Genomic DNA, 10384 nt, shown 5'->3' with positions numbered 1-10384 from the left:
GTTGAGGTCTGGGGCGGGGCCGGCGCTGAATCTGGGGTCGGGGGCGGCGTGGGGAGAGTGCGCGGCGGCCGAGGGGCGACGACGGCGGCGAGAGTGGAGTTGATTTGGGGGATGAAGTGGCCGTGGGGAAGGACGAACCGCGTGGTTAAGTCAAAAGTACCAGTAACGCGTTCCAGAAAGGGCGCTACTGCTACGTTAGCTACAGCGCGTTCTGGAATACACGCTGCAGCTATAGCGATTTTCTGCAGAACCCGCTACTGCTATTCCTTTCTCCTTTTTTCCTTTTTTTCTTTTATTTTTCTTTACATTTTATTTTTTCCCTTTCTCCTTTTTCTATTTCTTTCATTTTCATTTACTTTTCTACTTGTTTTTCACTTTATTTTATTTCTGTTAGCAGCAGCGCTTTACACGTAAGCGCGCTGCAGCTAAGGAGATTAGCAGTAGTGCTGGGCCATTATACGCGCTACTGTTAGGTTGGGCTAGCCATATGCGCCCAGTTCAAACGTAGCAGCATCGCTTTTCGCTAGTACGCGCTACTGCTAAAGTCATAGCAGCAGCGCGGTTTATTTACGCGCGCTGCTACTAAGTAGCAGCAGCACTTGATTTTATACAGCACTACTGATAAAATTCTGTGTATAGGCTTTTTCCTAGTAGTGTATGGGAGCAATTTATTTATGCCAATGGCGAATGGTACAAAAAGCAAGAACATGCCAAATATGGAAGCTCAAGCACTAAGCTAACCCCCTACTAGTACTCTCCACGCACAATCCAAATCCAGCATGTCCAAGCAGAAACTAAACGCATCGAGCAGTACTTTTAGATCGCGGGCGAAAAGTGAGCGATTGCAGACTGGAGGCCTCTCCGCGACGCAATGCCTGAAAAACGCCAATTGCCGCTAATCGCGCGATCGCCCGCGAAAGGGCGCGGTTTGACTTTGTGTTCGCTTCAGTTTCGCTGGGATGGGCCGAAATTCTGAAAGACAGGCCCAAATAGAGGTCAGCCCAATTCTCTAGAACTTCCTCCACGACAAACCGAGAGCAACTAATTAACGAGTGCTTCTTCGGGAGCCTCGCAACGATCAGCGCCACTTGGCACACTCTCAGCCATTCGCCACGTGTCGCGATCTGGGCGCTCCTTCCAGATTTTGTTTTTTTTTCGCACGCGTTTTCGGCTTTTTAAACGTTTTTTCGGATTTTTTTGACATTTTGATTTTCCACCGGTCTTCCTTAGCTTTTCAATTAAAAAAAAATTAAAAAATTATTTTACGCGAAAAATGCGTTTTTTCCCTTTCATGAGAGTCACGGTTTTGCTTCCGCGAGAGGCATGGTCGTGCTTCTCGAAAACGAAAAAATGTGTTTTCTTTTTTCTTTCATTCATGAGAGTCATGGTTTTACTTCCGTGAGAGGCACGGGTGTGCTTTCGCGAGAGTCACGGTCGTGCTTCTCGGAAACGAAAAAAAACATGTTTTCTGTTTTTTTTTCGCGAGAGTCATGGTTTTGCTTCCGTGAGAAGCATGGTTGTGCTTTCGCGAGAATCACGGCCGTGCCTCTCGGAAACGAAAAAAACTCGTTTTCTGTTTTTTTTCTTTTGCGGGAGTCACAGTTTTGCTTTCGCAAGAGTCACGGTTGTGCTTTCACGAGAGTCACGACCGTGCCTCCTCGGAAACGGAAAAAAACGCGTTTTCTATTTTTTTTCTTCCGCGAGAGTCACGGTTTTGCTTCCGGGAGAGACACGGTTGTGATTTCGTGAGAGGCACGAGTGTGCCTCTTTCATAAAGGGAAAAAACCTGTGCTCCCGGTTCGGTTTTTTGTCTGATTTTTTTCGTGAAAAAAAGTTCATCAAAACCTATCAACATGGGATCTATTTTTGAAAATCTCGACGTGAGGAATCCAACGATGAAAGCGGTTCAAGATTTGAACACACGGTTTGAGAGATAAAACGTTTTGAATAAACGGATCTATGAAAAAAAGGAAAAACTCACATGTTGCGACAAGTGGCGCGCTACATGTGCTCCACTTGTCACGACTAGGGAAATTGGAGTGATCTTTGCAACACTTCCTCCCACCGAAAAGGTTACGGCGGCTGCGCCATTCTTTTTGTAGAAGTGCATGCTCTAGCCAATGCAACCAAAAGACCGATCTGATGAAAGAGACTAGGCAGCACATTATACGTCAACACTCCCCCTCACGTGTGGCCCCCTTAGACCTAAATGTGGACCAAAAGTGGGCTGCAATTTAATTGCGTTAGCCGGGTCTTGAACTCGAGACCTCTTGACTCTGATACTATATAGAAGTGCATACTCTAGTCAATGCAACTAAAAGACCGATCTGATGAAAAAGACTAGACAACACATTATATGTCAACACTTCCTAGCTACGGTCGGCAGGCCGGCTGCTGCTTCACCGGAAACCGGATCCGGTGACGGGAGAGGCGGCAAGGCAGCGACCACGACAAGGCAGCCGGTGACGAGGGGCCTCTGCATGACGACGACTCCGTGACCATGGCAAGGCAGCAAGGCAACAACCAGGGCAAGGCAGCCGGAGACGAGGAGCCTCCGATTCCATCTATCATTTGTTCATTTGTTGATTCAACAAGACCAGCACGACAGGCTCTTGGGATTGCATTGCAAACTTGTCGGTTCAGGTTGTAGGTTCAGGTTCAGGTGGTGCGAAATGTTGATGAAGAACAAGCTGAAGATGAAGATCAAGAACAAGAGCTAGCTCTAGCCATCAACTTCTGCTCTCTGCTTCCTCTCCTTAGAAAAACCTCTGTTTTCTACTGAAAATCCCCTGTCTTTGAGATAAATATGCACGTGTACATACACATGTTACTGTTCCCGTGAACTGGGTTAGCGGGCGCTATCTCCAGCTATAGAGGTTGTAGCGTTTGCATGAGCCAGCCGCGAAATGGATTAGCCCGTGATCTTCAAGTTTATTTCGAGCTACAGGCTTACATCAATTAGATCGGGGCCGGGCGTTACCGATAGAGAACGTCGAAGGCGACGTAGTCGCGGGTGTGGCCGAATTGGCTCGAGTCGTAGGGCATGACGCCGCAGACGTACATGCCGACCTTGCCCTTGACGCGCGGCACGAAGAGCTCCTTCTTCTTCGTCTTCGAGTTGAAGAGCCGCAGCGGCGGCGCCGTCGTGTCCTCCGCGATGATGAGGCCAGAGAGAAGGGTGGCCGGCGCCGCCATCTTGGGGATGCAGGGGAAAGAAAGGACGGGCAAACCCTAAACCGGCGACAGCAAGTAATGGCGAATTGGTTTTGGGGGCGGCTCCTTGCTCAGTGAGCCAACTATGTACTGGCCACTATAGTGGAGTGGCGGCAGCAAGTACTCTAAGGGCATGTACAATGGTTGATAAGATAGTCTTATCTTAAGTTTTGCATGTAATTTAGAGATGACAAAAAAAAAGTCGACAATGGGTAATCTCTTAGCCTTATCTTCAATAACTAGCAATTCCTAAAAACATGGTGAGACATATTGTGCTAAGCGATCATCTATTGTCTTCTCTTAAAGTCTTCACTTATGAGTTCTCTCTCCTCCACCTCATCATTGATCCTACGTGTCACTTTTAAGATAGCATCATTGTACATGCCTAAGAGCAGAATACACTGTAGCGCAGCGGACCGATTCGATGAACCCGGACTTCATGTAGATACCCGCGCCTCCATGTACTGACACTGCAGCAAACCTGGCACTGTAGCAACCTTTTTTTAGTTGTTTATTTTATTTCGAACATTTTTGAAAAGTGAACAATTTTTGAAATTTCTAAACGCCTTTTCAGACCGCAGTTTCTTTAGAAAAATTAGAACAATTTTTGAAAATGAGAACTTTTTTACGTTTGTGCATAAATTTTGAAATATCCAAACATTTTTCTAGTTTGCGGACAAATTTTGAGAACGGGGACGTTTTTCACATTCCAAACAATTTCTGAAAATGCAAACATGAAAATATGAACATTTTCTGAAAACCTTCCACAAAATTTTGGAAATGCAAACATTTTTAAAAATCCTGAATTTTTAAAAAGTTCTTGAGAAAGTGAACATTTTGGATAATAAATATATATATAACAAATAAACCAATGACAATGGATAAAACAAACAATGGAAAAAAGAAATACAAAAAAACTACACCTGAACCTGAACTGGAACCTTGTAGAAGGTTTGCAAAATAGAGATTTGTGGAGTGCTGAACGGGTCGGCCCATTAGTTGCTCTCCTCGCTCCGTCTGTGTGATTGCTTGACAAATCCTCGCAAGGGCACAATGCGGCTTTGCGGTTGTGTGCACGGGCCTGGTGCCGGCGGATGCCGTGGTGCGCAACGTTGGTGGCCAGAGACCCGGTGGATGGTTGCAGGGTCGCGCGATATTTCCTTCGACGAACGGGTGGGGATGCGGGTGTGTCGGTCTTGCGTAGCCTCAGTGGGCTCAAGGACTGGCAACGACAGTGGTTCTTCAGCCTGTCGCATGTGGAGCAACACATAGCTGGTGTTGCCTCTGGTTGGTAGTGGTGGTGGTGTGCTTGGTCGTATGTCGTTGCTGGTGGCGCGATGTCGTTCTCTGTTGAAGGAGTTACCAAGGAGATCCGACACTTCTCCTACCTCAAGATCTTCTGTGGGTGAAAACTAAGATCCATTTTGTTGGATCGGCGATGAAAGTGGCCTTCATTGAAAACATCATCATGGAGTTAGACCTTGTGGTGGGAGTAGTCGGTGTGGTGATGTGGTTGGCCGTATGTTGTTGGTATCGTGGTTAGCATGGTGTTGGTGGACGTGCATTCGTTTGGGACTAGTCGCTTGGACGATAAGGGTTGGCAGTAGGTGCACTCTCTACGTGAGGAGCATTGGGTGAGCCATGTTAGCCATCCTCGTGGGATCAGAGTGGCACATGTCCGACCCCCTTTGTACACGTCGTTTCTCTTGGTATCGACAAGGTTAAAAAAATATGCTTGTGACAGATTGGATCGATGCGACGGTACGATGTGCACTTCGATAGCGGCGAAGTCAACGTTCGAGTGCCCGGTCATGTGTGATTAATTATGATGCTGTCGATCTTACCGGAGTTTTTGTATAGCTTGTGGTGATTTGGATCTAGTTTAGCTAGGAGAGGGCGGCGGCGGTGGAGGCGTTAGCTACGCGTCGATGGATCCCGAGGAAGTGCTCCTCACGCCAGTCCTCCTCCACTCCCTGATAACGGTAGAGACGGATGAGCGGCGGCTCCGCCGCAAGAATGCCAAAGCGCTCCGGCTCATCCTCAAGCCGTCGGAGCGTCAACAGCGGAGGCGACAGCCAAGGCGAAGGCGTCCTGACATGCAAGGAGCAGGACCACCTGCTCCGGAGGTTGACGGGACAAATATGCTCCGACGACAACTTGAAAGGCACCTACAGCTCCAGCTCCGACGATGATACCCTTTCGACCGCCAATGCCTACATGGAGGGGCACTGTTGCACCGGCGACCGCAAGGGGAAGGTGCACTGGATTGTTTCTATTGAGCGTGCTTTTAGTCATTTTAGTCCCTTTTTTGTTATTAAACGTGTTCATGTATGTAGCATTTCATGGGTTGCATGAATTTAAGGGTTTGGATATGAAGACACCGAACACAGCTATGGGAGCAGGCAAATGAGGAGTGCATGGTCACTTCCCGTAGTTGTCCTCGGACACGTCCCCGGGTGTATGAGGGGGCAGATTAGATATATCCGACTGTAGATGCTCTTAGAGTATCTGCAAAGCCGGCCCCCAAATCGGACACCGTATTTGTCTCCCGACTGGTCTGGATGTCCGCTGACAGTGATGCAGGAGTCAACCATCCAACCGTGCCTACATATATTTCAAACCGGATTTGAACAAACCGGGTGGTTACAGATGCAAACCAGATGATTTTCATTTAAACCGAAGCACATTCATTACATTTTCACATGTCTCATTGAACAAAAGCGACCAGGCCTAAAACTAGTCTAAGTCTATGGTAGCACCCGTCCTCAGAGTCCTTGTTGTTCCCCACCAACGTTGTCCATGTCCTTGTCGGATGAAGATGAGATCTGTGAAGTAAAGGTGCGATCGCCCATGAGGAATAGTAGGACATGGGATATGGACCGTCCCACTTTGAACTCGAGTCCGTGCTGCCCCATGCACTACTCCTCCTCATCGAATTCTGCAACCTACCCTCGTTGGTGGACGTGAGGTCAACGATGGACGAGGCTGGGGGTGGCCTTGTCGTCGAACCGGCGCCAACGAGCTGCCGGCGTTCTCGTCTAAGATCGCCTGCACCATCAGCACCTCCTCCCCATCCGGTTGCGTCGCGGGGCGCAATGCAGCAGGCACAAGCACGGGTGGCCTCGTAAGGCGCCCATTGCTCGGCGACAAAGTTATGGTTCTCCATAGGCATAGCCGCCACGGCCTCCTTGGTCGCCAGCTCAGTCGTATATTTGGCCCGTTTCTAAGCTGGTGTTGCTCGAGGAGGGAGAAGTTGTCACTCAGCGTTGCCTTGCACGGCGCCCAGAGGTCAACTCTTGTAATAGGACTTTCTTTTCCTCTGTTCCTGTGAGGTGTGTGAAAAACTGATAACCGGCCCTGTTGGTCTCTAACTGAATGTGCCGTAATTTGCCAGAAACGAACACACTTTGACATGTTTCACTGGTCATGTAAATCAAGGCGCACGTGAGGCAATCGGTGCCAAGTTTATCTTGGGCAACCCTGCAGGAAAATCGATGGACTCATGCACACTTTTCTTCACCAATATCTTTATTCTTTAACTTGAAGCAGGCCGGTCATCCACCATTATTAATATTACGCGCAAGATCAACACGCTCGGATAAACATTTCAATAACCACTACGACGGCCAAGTTAAGATCGATCGCTCCGAGGGCAGCCCGTTGTTGTCCATCTCCGATTTTAGACAGCAGCATGTATCGTAGAACTGGCCTTTAGTGGGAGGGCTACGCTCACAGCGCGTCTTGGGGTCCTTGTACCCCAGCTTCTGGCAGTGGATGTAGCACGCACTGTCTGTGCACGGCAGGATCCGGTTGCACTCCTCTGCATGCACAAATTTTTGAGTACTCGATTGACCACATGTACATAAACATATAAGACGTATACTAGTATGAAATATGAATAAGCTCACAGGACATGATGACATGTACATATAATTACTTACTACCTTGTGCACCATGACATGATGACATGGCCATGGCGGTCACAACGATGGCCGCTAGGAAGAGAGCTATGGGATCCTTGAGAAGCCCCATAGAGTAGATGGGTTAGCCTTGGAAAGTTGCAGTTTCTTCTGTGTTTAAACCCTATTCTGGAGTTCTGATGCGGGGTTGATCTATGCCTCCTTGGTTGTGTTTATATACAAAAAGCAAATCTGGTAGGCAATTAATTCTTGGCACTCTATCATCTACTCCATTTATTGGTCTGCTAATTAATGCATATGTCTTAAAATGGCATCTATTTGCTACCCATTCATCTATAAGTGGTTTATATTTTTAGCCATTAGTTAGATTTCATATCTGGATGACACATGTCATCTAATTAAGTACTCCCTCCGTTCGGAAATACTTGTTCTAAAAATTGGTTGTATCTAGGCTTAACACAAGTCTAGATACAACCATTTTTAGGACAAATATTTCCGAACGGAGGGAGTATTTGATATTGACTGTGTGTATCCTAATTATACACATGCCGATTGCATGCTCATTGCATTTTTATTCCTTGATGCTTTATTATGAGTCAATAAAAGTACTCCCTCCATCTAGGTGAATAAGTCATCTTAGGTTATGCACCGTGACCAAGGAGGAGGGAAAAACGAGAGGACTTAATGTTTATTTGCTAATTAGTAGCATTGCATGCAATGAACTAGTAACAACCGCATCGTGTTTGGTAGTCTCAAGTCATTAAAAGCATATACACCCTACATTTCTTATTGATTGATATGTCAAGAAACAAGAAACTATGTAGAAGTTAATGCATCGCGCCTAAGTGTTTTGAGATTATTTGATTTTTATAAGATGACTTACACACTTAGACGGAGGGGGTACCTTTTATCGAAAATCTGGTTTAAGACAAAGCGATTTTGATGTTGTTGATAGAGCCCGGTCAAACGCAGCCATGCATAGTGGAGACAGTGTCACAAAGCGCCGATATGTCCAACGTTACAGTGGGCAGCCACAAGGGCCAACGTCCAGCCGGCCTTGGCCCAAGAAGCCCAAGTCGCTACTACAAGAAGAGATAAGGCATCTCCAATTTAATGTTTTTTTTCAATTCTAGAACCTTCCCTGAACTTGTTTTATATTTTTACTAGTTAACCTCACGTGCTTTGCACGTCAAGTCACAAATGTAGTTTTTGTTACTAAGAAGGAACAAATCTTGTTCTGCACATTGGTTGTACCAATACACAAAAGGCCTTGTAATATTTACTTCCTTTTTTATTTTTGCTCATTTGCAAAGTTGTATTCGATCAGAAAATAAAAAGAGATCCTCGCGGGGCAGAGAGATCGGAACGAAGTTTTTAATTTCATACAAGGGATTTATATAGAAGTAGAAGACAGTAGAAGGATTGAGAGGATTCTAGAAGATGATGAGACTGATCTGGGTGCCGTGTCCCTTCGCTCATTGATTTGTTTACAAACATGGGCGCACACATAGCAGCTTTTGGCACGCTGGCAGAGAGGTAGCAAATGCTAGCCATCCGATGTGTGACAATGGACGGCCATCACTCAAGGGATTCGCTCTATTTTTAACATTTGGATGCGGCAAATGGATGGTAGAGATTGTTACTCTATGGCGGGAAACCAGGGCAAGCAAAAATTGAAAATTGATGTACTATAGTAGTAGTAGAGATGTGTATTTTAATTTCGCGTACATTTTTTAAAACTTGCAATTGTTTCTGGAAAATCGTGAATATTTTTCAAACTTGTTAACCTATTTGAATTCTCGAACATATTTTTCTAGTCACCGTTATTTTTCAATTTGCAAACATTTTGTGAAATTTATGAACATTTTCTTAATTCATAAACTATTTTTGAAATTTATGAACATTTTTGAACTCACATCTTTTTTCTAAATTTGTGCAACATTTTTAAAATTCAAGAAAATTTTCAAACCCATAAATATTTTATTAAATTTATGAGCATATTTTCATATTCATGATTTTTTTTGGAATTCACAAATATTTTTGGAAAGTCTTGAAAATATTTTGGAGTCGCATTTTTAGAAATTCATGAAGATTTTCTGGATTCATGAAAGTTTTTTAAATTTAAAATATGTTTTAAAATTCGTGATTTTTGAAATCGCTGACATTTTTTTGAATTCTCGGCATATTCTTAACCTGGTAGCATTTTTTGAACATATTTCTAAAATTCATGTCTTTTGAAATCCTAAACATTTTTAATGAAGCCTAAAAAGAAAAGAAAAACAAAAAGAAAGGGAAAATAGGGGCGCCCGCCCCGCACATCAGCCGACCCAAAAGCGTGCAAGAGGCATGGGGTGGGCCGTGGGGGTCGCGTGATTGGAGGTTATCCTCCGACCCTCGCTGAGATCTCGGGAGACAGGCCACACACCCCACGGATCGAAGAGAAATCAATTGTCTGAAGTCTTTTTCCTTGGCTCTCCTCCATTTCCACGTGGCCAGGTGAACTCCTCGCTCGTCCTTGCTGCTGCCTACCCCTAATTTTGGCTCCTCTCATCCTAAACTCCATCTTGTTCTTCAAGCTCCGGTAAGATTTTTATCATGTATTCACATACTTGTGATAAGAGAGGCAGGTTCGTAATAGACAACTTGGTTATTTTTTTTGTAAATGCTCTTGATCGGGACAAAATGAGGGAGCAAGATTTTTTTTTTTTGCGGGTGAAACACATCTATTAATTAAGCAGAATCACTAGAGTCTTTATGACATAAAGCGGCAACCTCATCAGGTGCGCACCCTAGCCAAACAACAGTTTTAGGGAGCTCTCGTCCCATCCTTGCTAGGGCGTGGCTGACCAAGTTTTGGTCACGTCCAATGATCTTGATTTCATGCGGTCTAGTACTAAGTAGATGCCGAGTTTCATTCACCATGGTTGCAACAGGAGATCTATCCGCTTCCTCGGCGTTCATCATACATGCTAATGCCGTGCAGTCCGTCTCCACCAGGAGCTGCTCTGAGCTTCTGTCTAGGGCCAGCGTGACATCTTCCATGAGAGCCGCGGCTTCCGCTTCCAGGGCACTGGCAATATCGTTGTATAAAACGGCATGATGCGAAGATGATAGAGCCATTGTGGTCGCGAAGTATCATTCCAGCTCCACCGCTGCCATCCTCGTTCATCCACGAGCCATCCACATTCAGTTTTACCCACCCCATCGGTGGCTTCTTCCATCTTTCTGTTGGTGTTGGGCATCCCTTCCTC

The 10384-nt window shown here is 45.6% G+C and overlaps 1 pseudogene; it reads right to left on the bottom strand.

The window, feature by feature from the left end:
* Positions 1-3132, bottom strand: part of LOC119341192 — a 15518-nt pseudogene extending 12386 nt beyond the window's left edge.
* Positions 3133-10384: the final 7252 nt, after the last annotated feature.

This window comes from Triticum dicoccoides, chromosome 1A (assembly GCF_002162155.2).
Source record: "Triticum dicoccoides isolate Atlit2015 ecotype Zavitan chromosome 1A, WEW_v2.0, whole genome shotgun sequence".
In the NCBI taxonomy this organism is placed as follows: Eukaryota; Viridiplantae; Streptophyta; class Magnoliopsida; order Poales; family Poaceae; genus Triticum; species Triticum dicoccoides.
This window is presented reverse-complemented; position numbering and strand designations above follow the sequence as displayed.